The sequence below is a fragment of the Hetaerina americana genome, unplaced genomic scaffold (genome assembly GCF_022747635.1).
Source record: "Hetaerina americana unplaced genomic scaffold, ioHetAmer1.1.p SCAF_7, whole genome shotgun sequence".
NCBI classification, from domain to species: domain Eukaryota; kingdom Metazoa; phylum Arthropoda; class Insecta; order Odonata; family Calopterygidae; genus Hetaerina; species Hetaerina americana.
Window position 1 is genome coordinate 71,366,881 of NW_027287316.1, and position 22,221 is coordinate 71,389,101.

At 41.1% G+C, this 22,221-nt stretch overlaps 1 long non-coding RNA gene across 1 annotated transcript in view; it reads left to right on the forward strand.

Moving 5' to 3' along the window:
- The window catches only part of LOC139696227 (uncharacterized), a 146,153-nt gene that overhangs the window by 7,398 nt on the left and 116,534 nt on the right, over nucleotides 1–22,221 (forward strand). The window lies entirely within an intron of this gene.

Genomic DNA, 22,221 nt, shown 5'->3' on the forward strand with positions numbered 1-22,221 from the left:
TGTGCAGGTTTAAAAAGCCGTCGTTTGTGAACTCTTCTAATTAAAAAAATAAGGTTATTATGTAAATAATTACATTATAATTATGAAAATGTTGCAATTAAAAAAGTCATGGAAATTATTATTCAGGGAGCTGATTTCGTAAACAAAGTTGTTTATATCAAACTATATGGAATAAAAACCCAGCTGCTAGGATTTCGTGCTGCTTTGAATGGATAAGCAATTTAAAAATATTTTTGTGAAGTAAGGAACATTTTATGGGGCTTACTATTTAAATATGGTCGCCAAAGCAATTTTTTTACTCCGAAATAGGCTATCCGAAGGTAATGATTGGAGAATGTATCGTTGAAAAGTGGCGAATCATCATAAATGCCATATTCGAATAGGTCTAAGAAGATAAGTGGTGGAGTATTGATGGCACTGCCTTTGTTGTATGTCTATGCCTTCTGGGCGAAGGGCGTTGTGTTCCGGTTTTACTGATTTGAAAGCCAACCACTTCAGGTGCACACCAGGATGGCATTGTGCCACACGCGTTTCTTCGTAGTTTTGCATTTGTAAGTTTTCAAATTGTTTTTCATTTCCCACGTACATAATTTAATATCAGATTATTTTTTGGAAAGTAGCATTTTTCAGAGATGAAGGCTATTTTGGATGGTGTTTGGTGTGTTGTCTGTTTGTAGTGGTTTCTTTTACCGTGGGTCCGACTCGAATTAAATATAGCAGAGGTTTGCACTCGGAAGCACTAATTGTCCGTTGGGAGATTTTAACATGGTGATATTTGCGTTTCTCATCAAGAGTAAGCCGTTTCCAACATCAAGGCTCTCTTCATGCATCTCCTCTTCATGATGCTTCCCTTAACTTTGCAATCAGTGCACGCCCTTCATGCGTGTCGGAAATGACGTTGGCTGTCACGCCCTTTCTGCCATAAGTTATGAAACCACTACCTAGGATGCTTCCACATAACCTATAAATACGTATAGCCTCCTTGCTAGCCACCTCGTATAATACCTCTTTCCAAGCATGCCGTTCAATTCGTCGTGAGCAGTTTACGGAAGCCTCCGCAAATGAGCGTTAAATGATCGACTAAAGCTGCCAATGCCGTTGTCCTGCGTGTTGGGTTTTAGGGCCCAGGGCAAATGCTTTCGAATTGGTTTGGGCCGCCTCGTGGCGGCGGAGACCCAGAAAGGTTCCGGTTCTTCCTCCGGCTCGTCAAGATTCCACGATAGGCCCGAGAATCCGCCGTGATCCCGTATGTCTGGGACGTGATTATGCTCATTAAATTGGCCCGACTCGGGGGGTCATTGTACCATCTCGAATGACTTCGGAAGACCGGAATAAAATTCTTAAGTCAATTAAAAAAATATATGCTTAGCTATGTACTAATTTCGTTCGTAATTTCGTTGGAGCATGACATTGTGGTGCGCGACGTAAAAATCCGACCCTCAGGGAGCAAGTTTCCGTAACGGTAAATCCTTCTCTTTAGGTAGAAATATGTATCCTTCGTTTGTATAAGGCATGCATGGATATCAGCATGTCCAAAAGTCGTATTCAAATACGGTGGTGGTTACTGTAGACAAATTCATAGTATTATTGTTAAGGAAGTGACTTTTTCCGCATATGCGTGTATTTTCCGCATATTTTATTATTCACGGCCCGGCTTTCAATATCCACGACGGCCTGAAGAAGAAACACGGGTCGTGAACGGTGAAATAAATGCGGGAAGTAAGTTAGTTATTTTTTTATGAAATAATTCCGCAGTGTGTAATTACTGTTGGTGAAATTGAGAGTAATTTTATATTTTATTTTCTCTCTGGGGTTTGTTCCAAGTTGAAGTCAGTATCAATTTTTATCCCAGCACGTAAGTAATTTACTCGCGCATTTGTGCATGAACAAGTCAACCTAAAAGTGGATTGACCACGTTCCTCTTGGTTTTACAGCAAAAATTTCAAAAAATCTATATTTTTTCATCGCCACAGTTTAAGGTAAAAATTGATTTCGGGTGAAAGTTTGTGAGGATTCACTGCAGATCCGCGTGGTTCTTTATTCTGAGGCCGGAATAAAACATGATCTGTGGTGACGTTTAATAACTCGCCGAACAATAAATTCAGTCTTTGCTATAGGAAAAATTCACGGAGAGGTTGCGACTAAATCATGAGTTGGCCGTCAGTTGATCATGTTGCAACTAATGCCGAACTCTGTTATTTCGCAATTTAGTGTTTTTAATTCTAATTTCGTGGTCTAATGTAAAGTTGCGATCGTCTTAAATCCGTGAATACTGAGCACCTGTCCAGCTTTCGCTTCCATCGAGTTGCTCTATTTTGTCGTGGTCACATTTCGAAATTATTGCGTGAAAAGTCCCTACGTTATTTTCATTTGATTTTCTAGCTTCTCGACCTTTACGACTTGGTCTAAAGGGCAAAGTGTAGCATTGTTACCGATCTGGTATTCGGTATTTCGCTCAATAGTTCATTCTGTCAATCCCTCTTCCCAAGTCCTGTTTCTTATGCTCGACGGCAGTGTGCCATTATAGCGTAGTGGAAATCCGATATTTCAATGGGATTGTGCGGCGAAAGCTCCTTAAACTCATCCATAGGATATCCATAACCCGCATCACTATAGGAATTCGAGACTTGTAATTGTAATTACTAAAAATAAAGTGCAAATACTCAGAGTGGTACACTATAAAATTAATAAAATAGATTTACTTTCATTAGAAGGTTCTGCATCGGTGGACTACGTTGATTTTTAAATTGACTTGTGGCTTTAAGAAAGGGGGCCCTCTTTTAGCGGCGAGAACGTTACTTCAACCGAGTTAGAAGGCGGGACAAAGGTAATTATATTTGGGGTTTTTAAAAAACATTTATTTTCTGAATGAAATGGTTGACCTTCCGTCTTGATTTCTTCTTATGAAAAAATCTATTTATAAAGGACCGAGAACGTTAATTCTTTCTCCGTTAAAGCCTCGCAATGCTTACTCATGCGCTGTGGTCAAATTGGTTCCGCGTCAGTAATTCAAAAGTGCTTCTAATAGCGCTCGTGGAGGTGGATTTTTATAAAATTATTGCTGTATGTACATCCGAGTGAGTCGCGGGCGAGAAATTGTTTTTTTTTTTACAACTTCGTGATAGTCTGATTAATTGAGTGGAAACGCGCTCAATACTCTCTCTGTAAACATTCGTTGGGATTTTCAGTCGAAGCGGATCGTTTTGTATATTTTAGCGCTAGGTCTTCATTCATTCGATTTTACATGTACGCAGGGCACGAGATCAATCGGAAAATTTTCTCACTTGTCCCTAAGATGAGTGGGCGAGTCTGGATTTTATACCTGCATAAGGCCTGTCCCAAAAGTAGTAGGACTGAGTCGATTAAAAGAAATTTATTGCTAGAATTGATGCATTCACTCCAAAGTCTTCGAAGTGATCGCAAAGCTAGATGCATATGGCATTGATATAAATATCCTGGGTTGAATTAAAGACTTTTTGAATGGTCGGGTACTAAGAATAGTCATTGGCGGAGTTAGCTCAAATGCAGTAGAAGTTACTTCAGCTGTTCCTTGGGAATGTTATCGGATATCTTTTATTCAACGGAGTAAATGTCGTTAAATTTACGTTAACAACATTGACTCCGTATTCACGAGTACGATACGTTTATTTGCCGAAGATGCAGTGGTTTACTGTGATATCCGTAATCCTGAGGATACAGTAGCCTTATCAGATGAACTTAATGCTAAACAACGCTGGCAGAACACCTTGAAATTAGAATTGAACATGAGAAAGTGCGTAGTGATGAATATTTGGATGAAGAGCAATTCCCTCCCGAACGCCTGCTGCATCGGGAACACTGAAATGGTGTGTAGACTCGATTGAGTACTTAGGCATTACCCTCACTCACGACCTCTCCTGGATGAAACACACACGGGGAATATGTGGAGAAGCTAACAAAAAATTAGGAAATATTAGAAGAATACTGGGTAACAGTGATGAGAAGGGCAAAGAGAAATGCTATCTGTCGTTGGTTAGGCCTCCTTTAGAATATGCTGTATGAGATCCTCACGAAGTTGCATTAATTGCCGAATAGGATCGCGTGCAGGGTAGAGGCGCTAGATTTACAAAACGTTGTTATGATAAAATTGGTAGCTTATCCAAAATATTAGAGGAGCTAGGTGGGGAATCACTCACGGAGAGAAGGATAAATTACAGATTATTACTAATTAAATCTCTTGTATAAATTGGAAGGATGTCTCTTTAGCAATGATGTTGAAAATATGTTATTACCCTCATCGTACTACGGTAAGAGAGATCATGCCAATAAAATGAGAGAAATAAAGTGTAGAACACCCATTTAGGATAGCATTTTCTCCCCGAACGATAAGGAATCAGAATGACATTGTCCGACCGGGGTAGGGGTCATATTCGGGTCAAAATTAGTCTTGTGTGTATTCACCCCCTACCACACGCCCTACTGGCAGTTTGCTGGGTACATAAAAAAAGTAGCACCCTTGTGCGTCCACACACCGCTGCCAGCGAATTTTCCACGCCTCGTACGCCTCTGGTAGGTGGCGCCCCAAATGCTGCCAAGCTCCCTAGTCACAACTTGTTGTAATGATTCCACCGAGCCCTTGTGACCTCCTTCCAGCACGGATTGAAAGCGGGAAAGAGGAAGAAGTCTGGAGGGGTATTGTCTAAAATATTTGGATTCTCTTTCACATAGTTGAGAAGCTCTTGGCAGATCCGCGTGCGAGTTTCCTTTTGTACTTAAGTTAGTGCTGCGAGAGGATGCTTAGCACTAACTTTGCGCACACCTTTCTCATGCCCGAGTTTTCGGACACAAGTCGATGCGTATCATTTATAGGTATAACAAGTTTATCAGAAACCATGCGAACGCTTAATTTGGGATCCCTGTCCAACATTGCCCATTGTCAGATTTTCGTCACTATTTGAGAAGGTCGAAGGGCGTCCTGAACGTTCGGTGTCTTCAACATCTTCTCTATCCTCCCGAAACAACTTGTTCCACTCAAAAACACCCGATCTACCCATGGCGTTATCACCATAAGCTGCCTTGAGCATGGCATACGTTTCTTTCCCGGTTTAGACTTGTTTCACGCAAAATTGTATGGCGTAGCACAGTTCCAATAGCCTGTTCTTGATAGAGCATAACGAGTTCACGTTATAGAGGTTTCGCAAAAGAACGATCTGTACTCCGCAAAGTCTGGGAGCCAACTGCCACCGGCCTCCAGCCTTTCCCGACAATCTTTTTCCTCGAACCCAGCCAGAGAAACCGCCGTCCGTCTATTCCGGGAAAAATGTCATACTACTTATGGGACAAACCTTGTGTTATCCGTTCGCCTCTCTGACCTTTCTAGCTCATACATCCACGGAGCCCGAAATCCTTGGGAAGTTTGGCGTCGATTGTCTGCGGAGAACGCTCCTATCATTGGAAGGAATGAGGTATTACATTTGTGGCATCAAATTTATTTATGTCACCCTGATCTCATAAGGAATAAAAATATGTAGGTAAACGCATCCGTTCATTGCCCTAAACGAAAGTGTGTGATTTACAATATTTTGTCACCGCTAGTATTTTTCCTAAGGGACAATGCCACTATAGTAATGTTATTTGGTCTTTGTGTAATATTCTATAGTCGATATTCATTTAGGGTTCTAAATAGTGAAATACTTGTATATTATTGACACGGGACACAATAGTCATCTGTTTCTTACATATTCAGTGAGGCGACCGCGTCAATAATATCGACGGCTAACGGTGACGCACTTCAATGCAGTAACGTGATGCGAAATGGCGTATATGGTAGATAACCTCTACTTTCAAACGAAAGGTCTCGATTAACTCTTTTAGAGTGCGCAGTGCTAAAAGGGAAGCGCTCGAGGAAATATCTTCGATGCGTAGCCCGTGAAATGGCAAGCGTTCGAAATCGCACGGATGCTGTTCTTTTGACTCCGAAAAGAGTGTTTAAGTCACGTTCGTATCTCTAACTTATGTAAATGTTGGAGTGTCTTCCTGCCGCTGAAGATGGGGGGGGGGCTGTGCACCCGAATATTTCTCATGCTTGTCTATTTTGTGCGTTCCACAGTTTTATTTGTTCACGCCTGCGTCACTCAATTTTTATTTTTAAATGCCGTGAGTTTTACGCCAATAGACATGATATGTCACGAAAATAAGTAGAATAAATCTGGGGCTAAAATTTATTGCAAATCAAAGTACAAATTACTAATATTCCTCAATGTAAAACTCTTGTGCAGCGACACACCAATGTCAGCACCTCTTCAATGTTTTCAGACCTAACTTTGTGGAAATCCATTATCACTGAAGTAAAAAAACAATGGATATTTCCATCAAATTTTTTGTTATCAAAGAGCACCTGAGGATGACGCCGATGTGTTGAAACTAGTCGTACCTAATAAACAATTTGGTGGAAAGATAAATTGTTTTTTACTTTAGGGGCCAGCACCTCAGCTTGTCGCGGTCCGTTTCGTGGAAGGCGTCGACAGGAACCTAGTTTAAGTACCGCATCGCGGCCACTTTGATGTTATCCAGTGTTCCAAAATGGTTGTCTAATAGCTCCTTTTCATTCTTTGAAACAAGTAGTAGTCCGGCGGTACCACATTGGGGCTGGAGAGTGGCTGGGGCAGCGCTACCACCTTGTGCTTGGCCAGGCACTCGGCCACGGGGAAGGCAGTATGGGACGGCGCGTTGTTGTGGTACAGTCTCCAGTTGAGGGTAGAATATAAATTAAGGGATTCCCCCTTGTTAAGCCTGAAACTCTCGTGTTAAACAGTCTCCAGTTGCTAAAGATCTCTGTTCTGACGCGTAGCACTTTTCCTGCAGCCTGTCGAGGACCTCCTCGTGAAACTTTGTTCACAGTGCATCCCCGAGGCACAAGCTCTTTTTGGAAAAGCTTTTTAAGTAGTAAAAGACAACTAAAACAACTTACGGTTACTGATTTTTGAGACAGACCCTGTATATAATGGGTCAGGTAAAGTTTTAATAATATTAAGAATATTTGTGATACATTTTTTCCACGAATGTAGGAAACCATCTTGATCATTTTAGAAAACACCCTAGGCTATCGAGGTCAAACTACACTTTTTTTTAACACTTCCAGATTGAAATAATACATCTCTCATTAAATTTCGTGGATGCACTATTGGGTATACTAGCACCAAATGAAATCGCTTTATAGTTGTTTCGAGATTTTCTTCTGAATAAAGAGCTCGTGCCACCTACTGGGAGCATCGTCAGCTCCTGCCTACATGTATGTACTCATTTGTTGGAACGAAAAGCTGAGGCTTTTGAAAATTTGATGATTACTGATTAGGAAATGCCGAAAGCAGTAATATGTATACTCAATCTGACGATATGAAATCAGTCAGCCAAAATGAGCCTACACGGAAGCTGTTATATTTTCGCAGATGCAGCCGAAGCAGATGCTACATGTTAGCTGCTTTGATATGGAATCGTAACCTTGACTTTCATATCTCTTTGAAAATCGTCAGGTGGTGGCAGGAGTGCATTAAATATGCCATGTGTTAGCACTTAAATCAAGTTGACAACCATACGTTATCTTCCTAAAAGGGATCAGAAAGAGGTACATCAGGAGGTAAATAAAGTAAGATAAGATGAAAAATTGATAACATACTTGGTTACTAAGCGCGACCGCTTACAGTGACTCAAATACTTTAACGTTCGTGGGAAAAATGGCATCTTAAAATCTCTCAGTTCTACATTTGATATCTTTAATTTTCTTCGGATTGAATCGATCTTTAATGTGGTCGTATGACGGGGCTAATAATGCGTTTCCAATAGAGACCATAGTCGCCATAGATACTTGCTTCCGATTTACGCAAGAGACTTTATCTTTAATTTTTCCTTCGCTCCGTGAGTGATTCCAACATAGTTCTTATAATCCAGATACGCTTTTAAATTTATCACAACAACGTTTTACGAATCTATGTTCGCATCAGGCGATCTAATTAAGACAATCAATCGAAATTCAAGAGAACCACGTATACTAGCATTGTATTCTGAATAATCTACGAAAAATAGCCTAGTTTTTAACCTTCTCGTCATATTTCCCCAATAAATCCTAGGTTTTTGCTAGTTGCTCACATGTGTGTTTCCCCGTAAGTGTTTCACTCAGGAGAGGTGGCGAGTAAGGGTAACGCTTAAGTATTTAATCGAGTGGACACTTTTTCCTCGGCATTTTTGATGCAGTGGACTTTAGGAAGAGAACTAGCTCTGTTCCACGAAGTCGTCAATGCACACTTTTTTGGGTTTAATTTTTACTGCCATGGGGTGCATTGAAGTCCTCTTCTGGTGATACTTTACGTTCAGGACTAGGGAACCACAGCATATTTTGCTATTAACCATTGTGCTAATGTCGTAACCCTGAGGAATTATTAAATGAGGTCCGATAAAACTTACTTGGGGAACACCTGAAGTGACTTTAATTGCATTAGAATTTACACCATCTTGCCCAATTTACTCGACCATTCAAAAAGTCATTAATTCAGCTTATAGTATGTTTTCGTTTATACCATAGGCTTTAAGCTATATGCTATGCTTGCTATGAGACGCTTTCTCTAAGGTTTTTCTAAATTCTAGAAAAACTGCGTCAACTGAAGCATTATTTTATCCCGATCAAAAATATTATAAACAAAAAAAGCGCGAGTGTATCTTGCAGGATCTCCTACCCTTTTAAAAACCGTGATAATTTTTCATCAAGAGATCCTTTGAGAGCGAGATGCCTCTTCGTCGAACTAGCAATAATTAGATATCGTATGTTCCCAGACCTTGCATGATATTGATGCGAGGGAAGTAGATCCGTAAGTACTCTGTACCTCTCTGGCGTCACTATGTATAAATATTGGTGTTACGTTAGCTATCTTCCAATAAATGGAAATCTTGCGGCCCATTAAGGACTACTTAAATGTTATATCTAGGTACGGCGCTATTCCGAACCTAGTTCCTTTAAGTATGCCAGCTCATAATTGATCGGGCCCGGAAGATAAATTTGGGTTAATGATTTTGGAATAGTAGAAAGAGAATGCGAATGGATAGTGCACGTATTATTAAGGGAAGTGAGACAGGAATATTCGTTTTCGCCCATGCTTTTCCACTTAGCATATACGCTGAGGAAATGGGAAGCGAGGCATGGGAGGGGTTGGAGGTCGGGATCAAAGTAGGCCGAGATTCGCGCAGACGAAGTGTTAGATAGTCAGTCTGCTGCGGCTTTCCAAAGTTTTTTGCAAGGTCCACTGCACCCCTACTTTCAATCATTAGACCACTTCTCTTAATGATGGTGGCATGGTAGAGCATTGGGTGAAAATCCGAGTAAAAACACCCAATTCAAGAAATTGTATGAAGTACTTCCCGCTCGTTACCTGTCCCACTTACTAATGTAATAGTTCAAAAAGAGCAGCGATTGGGAAAAAATACGCTTCAATGAGCAAGTACGTGTATATTTATCGTCTCTTTCGAGGTAAGACATTTTCTGGCAATTACTCCATTGTCGATGACGAGTTTGCAGTCGAAGTTGACATTCGCATTCCATTGTAATAATACTCCGAATCAAAGAATTAAACATTACTCTACACGAAGGGTTAATAGTAGTTTGTTTCTTTCAATTTTAATAAATTACGAAAATAATGGTGAAAGTCAGTTCTGAGAACTCTCGCGCCAATGCTTACGAGCCATCTCACCATTTATAGAATTCCCAGGTGGCATGCGTACCACCGGTTACTTGCTTGTGTGGTAATTTACATAAGGGATATATTCCTCAATTGTTGTTCCTTGGGGGCATGTTCAAGGCCACACATCGTGTAAAAAGTTTTCACCTGGTGTAACTCCCTTTGACGCAAGACCTTATATCTCTTCCGATTCGCAGTGGGAACGGTTGTTTTTCTTACCATTTGGCACCGCTGTCATTTCCACCGAGAGCGTTCGCCTATGAAAATTCCTCCTCCGGGCTCTATCGGGCGGCCGCCCCGATAGCCCACAGGATGGTTGATTGACGTGCGCGAGGATTCTTCGCCGAACGCCGCCGCATTCTTTCGGTCGGCCGTGGACCGTTCGTTTCGCCGTTCGCCTACCCCACCTCGCCCATTTAAATACCACCTGCCTCTTCCCCAGGGGAAGAGGGATGGGCGCGGGTGTTTAGCATGCTCGGACCCTTCCGCATCGTCGAAACTAAACGAAATCCAACAGTGTGATAAAAGGTTCAAGTTTTGTTTGAGAGAGAGAGAGAGAATTGCATGGAAATGAATAGAACGAAGCTAAGAGGACCGAAACCCTCGGACGAAGCAAAAGCAAAGTAGTAATTACTCCGGATTGGAGCTGAATCGATGACCTCAGGCTTAACCAGGGCCAGTCGTAAATTCTTTTGAGATTTTATTCTGGCGGGACTTCATAATTACATTCCGCGTGGTTTAATTTCATTCTACGTGGTCATTGGAAATAGTGACGCTGAGGATGCTTAGATTTCCTCTGTTTTAGTGGTACTTTATTTCTTTAAGCTTGGCTGTGTGTTGTGTACTAAGATTTGAAAGCATCGAACATGACGTAAAATGTGTAATGAAAAATACTTTTTTTTATTTTTAATTCTAATATCTTTCACAAAGTAAGGTCAGAAACTATTGTTATCTGACGTGGCATGTCTTGATGCTTTCCGTGTTTGGTGATTTAACTCGTGTCGTCCGTTTCAATCACTTCAGTATGGACTAAAATTCTTGGTTTTTTCCTCGTTACAGTTTTTGAGAGGTTGAAACTAAAAACTCGTCGTATATAGCTCTTGCCTCTGGGTTTCACCCATGACTTAGTGAAACTTGTGGACTGCCTAGTTTCTTGGCACTTCAGATCGAGGCGGAACCGTTTCCATAGCATTCACTTGCCATCCAGTACATTCCCCACTTCCTGAGAAAAGTATCAAGTGTGGAGGAAGAAATTAAGTGTTGAAAACTGAAGTCGCACCCGTGAATAATCGGCTCGGCTCGATTTGGTTTCGGTGACGAGAACCCACGGATGTAGGAAGTGAATTACGAGAGAAATTGTTTCGGGAACCTATTGTCCAGGACCTGTGCCAGGACCGAAACTGAACGTGGATGAACCGAATCTTATAGGTTTTCTTTTTCTTTTGATTTCGGGGAATGCTGATGCGGGCGATGTCTTGGATGAAGTGTTTCGAGGGAGAGCGAGACCAATGCGACAGTAGTGTGGCGGTGGTGGGAAGGGGGAGAAATTGGGCCAAGAGGGATTGCGGAGTCTATGCAAAGTTAGGCGGAGAGGGCAAGGCGATGAGTGTGGGAAAAGGAGCGTGCCCATTACGAAGTAGGAACTGAAACTAGAACCGTGACGAGTGGGTGCTAAAAATAGTGTCGGAGTGAGGACCCAAACAGAAGCCAGTGAGTAGGAATCAGTTCTGTAGCCACGCATGCAAAACGTTGGTGCCAAAGAGTTCTTATAGAATCTAGGATTGGATTATTACTCTGCCACATGAGGCTGTATGGACGACACATCGATCTTTTTTCGTATAAATTCGGTCGTTTTGGATAATTTTCAAGAAGAAATGTATCCAGGTTTGTTATGAATGACATTTTCATCATCAATAAAGACGATACATTCGTCATGGTTTATGTATGAGGTCGATTGTGTGAATGCTATCGTCAATTTTCGCTATATTTTGGAAATTGCGTAGAGAAGACTGATATAAATTCATATCATGTGCATACTTGGGAATATCATGTATGCTACCTGATCGATAACCGAGATAATTAAATACTGCCACGTCAATATATCGTCGTTACCCTCTATTTTTATTTTATATCGAAGGTCGATATTGATAAAAGAAAGTCGGGAAGCCCATGGTGGTAGCTCCTTCATTTCCAAGAAGTGACAGCCTGGTAAAGATTTTTTGGAAGCACAGGGAACTCGAGTTAATGTCTAACATCGAGTGGACTCCTATGATCCCACATGGCATCTAAAGATGAGACTAGAATTACATTTGAGAAGCAGGTGTCAGTTTTTCCCTCAAAAAATCCGTGATCATAGCAGAATCGAGAGCAAGCACCCAAACCTAGGAGTATCTCGTTGTTATTTGCCAATCCTTAGAAAGGTGTTTCCTAGCGATCATAATTTCCCGCGACCAATTAATGAAAGGGCACGTTTCCTAACACCCTCCGCGCCGTCTACACGCTTGAATTTTCCGATGGAGCTTTTTCCGACGCGAACATATTTTCAGCTCGGTGGCCACGCTCAAATCATCTGTTCTGAATGCAGTCTCCTTCCTTCTTTCTCCCGTGCGAAATCTCTCGCCTCACTGCTGCCGTTCCAATGCTTCCGCATCCTGATATTCCGTTTCGCGGGACACGCGGAGATAAAAGCGAGCGCGCGCCCGACTTGAGGAAGATACCTCGAGAATTTACGGGTGCGAGGCGCGAGTTGTCACCTCCCCCGCCCCGATTCCCCGCCCGCGTATGCATACACAAACATGCGCCCGACTCCGTTCCTTCGCAGCTTTCCCCTAACCTAGAGTGGAGGCCGATGAAGATCTCGTCATTGGTGGGGCTTAGGAAGAAGGATTTGTAAGCGGGCGTGAGGCCGAGTTACCATACCCCCTGCACAGCGTCGTAGCCCGCGGCACTTTTAACCCGAAGTGATGGATGCGAAGAATTCTCGAAGCCCCTCCTCATTTTGAGCAGCGTTGCCGCAGTAACAGGTTATCCGGATGTCAGTGAAATTTAATATTCGTGCTAAATAAATTTGAAGTTAGGAAATTCTTAGAATTGCTGCGAGTTGGACGGATAGGTCGGACTCGCGTAAGGATGATACACTCATATTTGCTACAAAATAAAAGTTTTAAATTACACATTGTAATAATAATAGTTTAGTGGTGTTCTTCTTAGTGATAGTATAATTTAGGAATACGAAGTTAGAAACACTCGTAAATTGCCATATTTCATTTAATAATTACTTGATGAAAAATTATGTGTTGATGAGCCCAGGAAAAATAATGAAAATTTACTGACTGCTAATATAATTTGCATATATAATTGGTCCCAGACTAGGAACCAATTTGCCGCTCTAATAAAGCAAGATGGTTAATTTGAATGGTAAACGAATAAACCCCCTTAAAATATTGTTGATATGGCATAGGTTTATGGGAATAAGCGCTTATCGGAAGCCCATTAGGCAATGAAATTACGCCAAAGCATTAGCCGTACCTTAATTTTTTATAGCTGTATTCTAGTTGATAGTTTTAATTATTTCTCATTTACTGTCTCTTTTGGGGTGAATAAAAAATAATCGATAGGCTATTGAATATGACGTGAGTATTTATTCACCGAAATTGAGTCTTTTATGCGGAAGCCCACATGAAGAATTGCCGAAAGTCTAGCCATAACATTTTGGGCTCTCAGAAACGGTGATGAGTAACATTTAAGAGTGATGAGTGAAGTTGCGGAATAAATTAATGTAATTTTTAAATGCATTTCAGTTTGATTGAATTTATTTCAATGTTTTCGCGTTCCCTCATGTTTCCGTTGACTTAACAATGTTATTTACATTTTGAGTTTATTTTTATATTCTCTCGGCGATATCGCTATCCTTGGGGCTCCGTGACCTTCATGGCATTGTAAAAATTTGAATACCTTCCGTAATTGGGCTCTCGTTAACTGAGGAATTCGTTCAATTTGCAATGCATGATTTTGCCGAGGGTTGCATAAGTTATGTGGTATTTTTTCTTGTCATAGCTTGCCACCGCGTGCTTACAAAATTCCCAACTCGGCGTTCGGCCTGTGCGTTAAGTGACTTCAAGAGTTTGAGCTATTTACTTTATTGTTCGACCTGTTTCGACAGCATTATCCACTTGATAATCTAATTATTGTTATTGTGGATTCGTGCATTTGAATTGAGCGAGTGTCGAAACGCGTCGCTAAGTAGTTGGATGCCGAAGATTGACAGTGTCGGTATTTCGCAACTGTAGCAAGGGAATTGCGTACACCTAACATTTCATTATTTGGCATCTAATTTGAAACATTCTGTGAAGCTCGACATTTGTTAGCAGGAAGTTGTTTATTTTTCTTGATCACAGCGGTAACTTAATGTTAATAGTGAGGTACTCGAAGGAAGCTTTCAATAAATATTTAAAAGAATACTTCACATGGTAATATAAGTAAATAGTGATTGTATGGCCATTATTGTACTTGAGTCACTCATCTGCAATTCACATTTCGGTTCCCTTATTTCGTGAACACTGAAGTATATGAGCGAATAACTGCTACTCCGACGATGGTGTACTAAGTTAGGAAATACCCCTTTAGTCTTTCCGTTACGGATTTTCGTGCCAGGTGCAAGTGTTTCTTTCGCTGGTTGCGTTTTACAGTAATATAGCGTAGAAATAGTTGAACTGTGATCAGGGCTGTAAAGTAATCAGATAGTTGAATTATATGTTATTTGCTTATGCTCTTTTAACAATAATCGGGGATTATTTTTAAAAGTTAAATTCAAGCTAAATTGAAGCTAAATTGATATTTTTCAAGAAATTCGCCACAATAACTCTGTAATAAATTGATTGCCCCCTAATTTCTTCCAAGATTTCGCTCTCTTGGAATTTGGTTTCACGTATTCCATGGTATATTTTTGCACGATGGATGTACCCTTGAAACCCCTGTATACAGGATTTCTTATTTTCTAATAAGGTAATTCGATATCTCGCTCGTCCCCCCTTCGATATATCTACGAAACAATACTTGCGGATACACATGAGTTGTATCGTGCACGAGGCCTATTGAAAGGCCGTCTTTTCCGGGTATCATAGCCACTTCTACACGAGATGACTATCCATTATGGCCGAGCTCGATACTTGAAGTAATTGCCGTCCTAATTGGCATCCGAGTGCACTCGACTCTTCCCACTTAATCGTGTAGATCGAGCACGAAAGCAGACCCATTTTCGAGTTTCTTACAAAGTATCTTCAGTATCATAATAATTTAAGTTGTGGAAGAACTCTTTTAACTAGGTGCATGTATTGTATTCATGCATTCAACCCAACACTGTTTACTCCGTGGTTTCTGCGGGAGTATGTTGACCTTTAATTTATATTATTTTTAGAATTGTTGTTTCGTTTACTATCCTTCGATCTATGATGTATTTGAAAGGCAAAATATTTTTGAAATTAGTCGAACAAGAGAAGTGAACAAGTTTTGCATACGAAATGAGAAAGATATTTTGATATTTTTTCCACAGGGTTATATAGTGACATACTAGTATTTAAAGAAAATACTGTTTACCTAGCCACGATATCATCGAATTGAGCAGGTTCGAGGCGAATTCAATTGCCTTTTCATTCAAACGAAATCTATTTATAATTGCGCTTTGCTGAAATGTCTTGTGATTTACCTTCTCTCGGCTTTCTTCGGTAATTTTATCGGAAGGTGGTTCTAAAACACTAATTTTCATCATACTACAGGAAATGAAAGATGTAATCCTAAAAAAATTTCTTTGATTGCGTTTTGTCAAAACGTAATTGATGACATCACCAAGTAATTAATTTAATCATGAATATTAATTATGATTACCTGATTTTAAAATGCATCAGTCATTGATTACATTTTTAAAGTAGTTATTAAATGGCACCACTGTAATGGAGTAGCAATTATTGTACGTAGCTCTCGCGTGACGTTTCAATCGCGCGGTATTCTGTCTTTGGACTCGGCCAAGGCAAACAATATGACTGCTGCATTCTCTTCGAGTATAGGGAATTTGTCATCTACTGCTGCAGGGATATAGCATCCATTTTATAACTGCGTGTGGAAAGGTTTTGTTAGTCCAACAATGTAGTGATAATTTGTTGTCACTTCATCTATGAACATTCCTATTGAATTTCTAAAATCGCATAAGAATTGAAAATTCTGAACTTAGTATGGTTTTAGGGTCTCGAAAATATAAATATTTAGAGTAACGCTTTTTTTTATAAACCCTTTCAATGCTCAGTTGTCTCTCTTGTTGAAACACTTAAAAATTAGGGTGAAAAGTGCCTATTTTAGGAATAGAGTCTTTTAACGCTCGCAACATTTTTCCCATTCTCCCAGATAATCACTATCGAATGAATTTAGTTGCGCTAGGGGTCAGTTTGCGCTCAAGTTCGCCACGATTTCAATTTCCTTTGAAGTTTGTTGAATACGCCCTAGTTTAAAAAGGATTCCGAGCTTTTATATGCATTGTATGCAAGCTCTTTGTACCATTCGGATATTCCTGCCCTCCCAAAAGAGTCCTGAAAGTTGATTGCGAAACGTATCATTGGCCTTAGATTCCTGAGAGTGAGCTCACAATGAAGACCAGCTCGGGCAGCGTGTGTGACTTTAATGTGAAGGGACACCATTACGCGGGATGGTGGAAGAAAGTTTCGTGTGAGATCAGCTCGAGGCGAGCCCGCTTTCTCAGTTTTGCATCCAGTCCGCGAGAGTATGGGTAGTTTCGCCGCTGCGAATTGATATCAGCCCCCTGAGGCTCGCGTGGGCGTACTGTAAGGGGGGAGGGGGCTAATTTTAGGTACACCAATTAGCGCGAACCCTCCCCCCCTCTGAATGTAAGTCGCTAAACATGGCGACAAAAGCTCCAAGTTGGCACCGCCGTTCCCCGCGGCTGTCGCCTAGTGGCAAGTTATTCAGGCGGGGGACTTCTCCCAGGGATTTGCGCCTCGGGAACGCGAACACTTTCTCTTCACTTCCTCCCTCTCTCCCTCCCTCTCTTTCCTCCCTCTCTATCCTCCCTCTCCCTCCTCCCTGCCTCCCACCCCCTTTGACCCGTCCCGCTCCTTGCGCTGGCGGGGCGGCGGCGACACCAAAGCTCACTTTCGCTCGCCGCTTCGCAATTTCTTAGGTCCGCTGACGCGTGTCCCATTGCAGCAACCTTTGCTCGGCTGCCTCGGCGTCTTGTGCACACTCAGGCCTTTTCTGCGGGTTCCTTCGGCGAGCTTTTTCTCGAATGCAGCGGTGTGTTTACTCCGGACGGCTCCGAAGTCCATCCCTCAAACTGGATTGAATTCGTGGTTTCAAGTTCCTGATTTTTTTTAAACCTTTTGGTTTTGAACGGTCTCCGTTTGAGTGGAAGGGTCGCAATCTGTGAAAGAATCTAAGACGCATTCCGCGTTCATTTTTTTTAAATGATAGTTAAGATCGCTGCCGTAGATATGTTTGTTAGAAGTGGTACTAAATAAATGTTATCAGCCCCTATTTGCAGGATGTCTCTTTAGCAATGATGATGAAAATGTGTTATTGGACCTATCGTACTTCAGTAGGAGGGATCATGTCAATAAAATTCGAGTGATTAAGTGAAGAACAGATAGATTTGGATGTCATTTTTCCCACTAATGATAAGGGATCAGAATAACTTGGTCCGATCGCGCGAAGAGGGGAAAGTAATCTGGGTCAAAAGTAGTCTGATGTGCTGCTATAGGTGGCCAGTAGGGTACAATGTCAATATTTAAAATATAAATTTAAATGTGTCTTTTTGAACATTAAGCGCCGTGGTAGCTATGATGTTACTTCATATATATATATATATATATATATATATATATATATATATATATATATATATATATATATATATATACATATACTGTACTTGAAATGATGAGTCTGTAGTCTATCTCTAAATCATGTTTTTTTTCTGAGAATCGTTCTTGTGTTGTTGTCTGATATTTATCGTGGCTTTAGTTAACATGGCTAACCTGACACAAAAGACCGGAACATATTATGCGAAATAGGATATCTCGTTTATAAATTTAAATAAATATGTTATTGAAAAGTTCCCGGAATGATTAATAATAAAGTGAAGCTTATTAATACTAGCATTCCATAATTTGCTACGAAGTACTGATCTGCATTCCCACTTACCATAATATTTGGATACATGTTATGTGAATCATCTCCGAGCTACCTAGGTCTATGACTTTTTGGGTCCATTGGAGATTATTGATGCCGCAATAAGTTATTGCTAGTAGAATGTGCATTAGCCCAAATTTTGATTTTCTCTTGCGGTTAGGGTTGCGTGAGCGTCAAACTGGCAACCCGATCGACCCATCTGTCTTATTCTGATAGCAATTTGCGAATCCAAAAATGTCCATTGGCTGCCGGTCTTAAATCTCAGGCTTAATCTTTTTTGAGAGGGGGACTGGGGGAATTCGATCGTTCTCTCCGGTAGATCGGTTCTCTCCTTCATAAATGCGATGCTATCAGACGTCCATTTATGGCGCTCTTATCTCACTTGCGCCGGAGGTTTTTTGTGCCAAATTTGGAAAGTTACGGGACAGAAGTCTATTTGGTTTCGACCCCTTAAAAAATATCGGCAATTTGCGATCTGAGCGAAATAGGGCGAATACACGTCGTGGCATCGAGGGTGAACGTGCTCATCCGTGGAAGCGTAATCGCTAAACACATTCCTTTCTGCATCTCCTCATGGCAATGCTTTTTTCCACCAGTAAATTATTGGGTCATATTCACATTTATGCCATTATTGTACACAGATATTTATGAATATTGAGGGTTGTGCGAATCGAATTAAGGGAAGTAGAAAGTATGCAGAGCGACATCGTTATTGTAATATGTAGTATTGGTTTTTTTGTGTCGTTTTTGTTGAAGCTTGGAGTGTAGTAGTAAATAGTTCCGAGGTCCATCAAAAACTTATCCCAACCCGGTAGATTACTACTAAAATAAATGCCGGTTTTTCATGTTGCTGGAAATTCTGGGGTTGATTTTAATCGTTCGAGATGATTAGCTAATTAGGAATTACGTGGTAAATACACACATCACGAACGGTTCTAGACATTGGGGAGTTTTTGAACGAGTTCACACAAATCTCTAATCAGTCGTGAATCTACTTCGTTGTCCCTTATTCCCGAAGATGTTCTAATTTAGTTACTAAGTTACTTTGTAAGTTACTAACATAAACAGGTACCCATAAATGTTTTGTAACTCTCACTCTTATAGTTCAAATCCTGTGGCTAGCAGATTTCTTACGGTCATCGGGTGGCCTTTTTGGCGTCTCGTGGAGTTATCTCGACCTGGGTGTACATTAGTTTGTGTCAGCAGAGTAAGGTTCTTCTGCAGCCTTTTTTTAGTGTAACCACATTTCGGCGTCGAGTTTTTCTTGAACCTTTCTCTTCCCTTGGTCACTCATCGATCCTCAACTGTCATAATGTCATCTTTCGAGCGTCTGCTACAAGTTCAAGTGTAAATATCGATTCGCGAGCGTTCATGAGAACGAAACCTGCGCTGCCCCATCAAAATGTAAAAATATGCTTTTTCCATTTTATTGTCTTATGTGTCTTATTATTTTTAAACCTAACGGTGTGATACGCAGGTTTATTTTACTTCGTTGGAATCATTTGAATCATCCTCTGGCAAAGAATAGGAGGACATAATCTATCGCTAGAGCCAGTTTAGTAGGTACATCTTACATATAATAGGCAGGCTTAGTGTAAATACGGTAAGTATGCTCTTCGAGGAGCCTCTTAAAAGTTTGTTTCGTTCGAAGGCCAGGTTATCAAAGTTCTTGTCGGGCCGTAGCTATTCCTCCTCTGCTTTAAGATGACAGATATTGATATTAAATAGCCGTTTAGGAAATAGCGAATGGTTTAATTTGGAAGTCCAATAGGGTCAGCGGGTGACGCGGTAGCCTATTGGGCAGATGTTTCGGTCACTTATTGAGCGCAGGGACCGGGTTTGAATCCGGCAAATTCTTTTAGTCGAATGCCTGACCCATATGACTTTTCGAATGGCAGATCTTCCAGGGTAACTGCTGGCGGCTCAGGGAAAGTAAGTGACCCTCTTACCCTGATGTATGCACTCACACGCTATTGGCCTAGCGCGTTGGGAGCTATCTCCCAACCTATCAAACTAACCTTCGGGTTGATTACCGTGGTTTATAGGGCTATCAAACGCGAATAAAACAGAACTCGGGCAGGTTAACGCGACCGCGTTCGAAGCGCCACGGCTACGGTGCAAGTACCGCACGACCTGGGTTACTAAAGCGTTTCTCGAGTGTCGGGTTGGAGACTCGCCGCCGCAGAAATCGTTCCCGCCGTTCATTCAACGGCGAACGCCGTCCCGTGGCGGGGCGACCGGCGACCCGCGTGCGCGCCCTTCTCTCCCGGCAGCAACATCTGCAGTATGCGCGCCGCGATGTCTGACCCGGGATTTCCCGCCGTCGGACTTATCGATTTTCTTTCTTGTCTCCCGGGAATTTTTCGGAAAATTCCGGATATTCGAAAGTTTTCGGCTGTCGAAATTGCTCAAGTCGTGTTGAGCCTATGCAAGCACGAGGTGATAATCATGCGTGAAAAGCCTCCCGAGCATGTGGAGGTCGTGACCCTATTTCCCTCGAAAATGCTTGTCGTGCGGATGCATGCTGATGCCCGTGAAATTTTGGGGGATCAAAATGTGGTCTCGTGGTATGAGTGACGGTAGTGCAATCCATTCTGAAAAGACTCGCCGTGCCGCATAATGTCTCCGGGGAACTGCGATGGATGTTAGCGTATACCTCAAAATATTGCGCTTCACGTTCGAAAGGTTCGGTCGAAATATTACTTTTTCGATACGAATAGGGTTCAAACTATAAAAAAATGTGCACTTAAAAATTAAAACGTGATTTTAATTAAAATATGCAGGTATCTTATCAGATTAGTTTTTTGGAAATATTAACGCTTTTAAATCAAACCCTTGGAGCAAAAAGGTAACTATATAAGTCAAGATGGCCGTTAAAATTACACCTTTGAAAAGGGGCGTATAAATTAAAATAGTAATGCCCTTGGGCTTAGTGAACAAATCTGAACTGCATTTATTGTACTATTTAAAGCACTATCATATTCGGATATTATTTCTCACTGCGTTACTGGTCTTTACGAACTCATTAATTTGCATTATTACAAGCCTCGCAATTGTTACTTTAGTCTAATGAATGTGTATCTTTTGTGGTATCGACAAGGCAATGAAAAAACACGCCCGAGTGAATGCTAGTTTCTTTCACGAATGAGAAATGAAGCATATTATGTGTGGCATAGAATCATTAATGCAGTTGTAAAACTGAGTCCGAGTACAAGTAAGTTCACAGTGTCGCGAATCACCAATGGTCTTCGCTTTAGTCTGTTTAGGTTGTTGGTTCTATTCCATTTGAAAAAATTGTAGGTAGGTCGATCAACGCCAATACTCCTTTCCTTGCTATATTAGGCTTTCTGCCCCCCCGTTCCCTGTATTCTCGTATTAGCTATTTTTGTTTTTTTTCCATTTTCATGTCATTCTGTGTCATAAATGTTACTCTGCTGTAATATTCCTCTGTTACTATTTTACCGGAAACAAAAAAGTAGCGAGAACAATGCTTTCCTAGGGTGTTTTCATTTCCTAGATTTCCTTCACGTATTAACCCTAAAATTCTGTCGGGAAGTGGTGTGTTTGTCGAAAGCCTTGTCACATTTTAAGTCTTATAAAAGCTTTCAGAAAATCGTGTTGCGCTGTGGTACCGAGTCTTTCAAATTAATAAGTAATCACCTTCACCTTCAGGAGGTTTTCATCAAATTGAGAATTAGTGTATCACATCAGACAACTTTAGTATTGACTATTAGTACTGATAGAACTAGTTCCAACGCTTAGGCGTCATCATCAGTTATTTCGTTTATTCATTGTTAATAATTCCTTTTAAACGATACTCCCGCTTACATTATTTTTCCTCAGTGAGTTTCACCACCCCGAGGAAGCATTTGGTTGGCCTTGCTTGGTTTTGTATTAGCAAAGGAATTGATCGTAACGACACATGCCAGGTTTCTCAACGCTTGGAACGCCATCGAAGTGCCGTTGCTTGTTTTCACAGCTTCAGATGATAATGAGTGTGGGGATCAAGAAAGTTTCTTTCCCCACCTTTGAACGAAAACATCCGTTAGGAAATGTTATCTAATGCAATTTTTCCGAGGCAGATGGCCGATGAGGCAGAGTTGTTCCGTATCACTGACTTAGAACGCGTGATTGCGCAGTAAATAAGATTTGAAACGGGCGAGATCATTTCTAATCACGAGAGAGGAGGATCTGAGTGCGGGCAGATTACAAGGCTGCGAGGATGCGAAAGAAAGAATCCGATGGAGTGGCACTTGTAAATGTTTTACTGAATTTTCTTTGGTAATGGAATCTTTCCTGTTGTAACATACCGATTTTACAGATT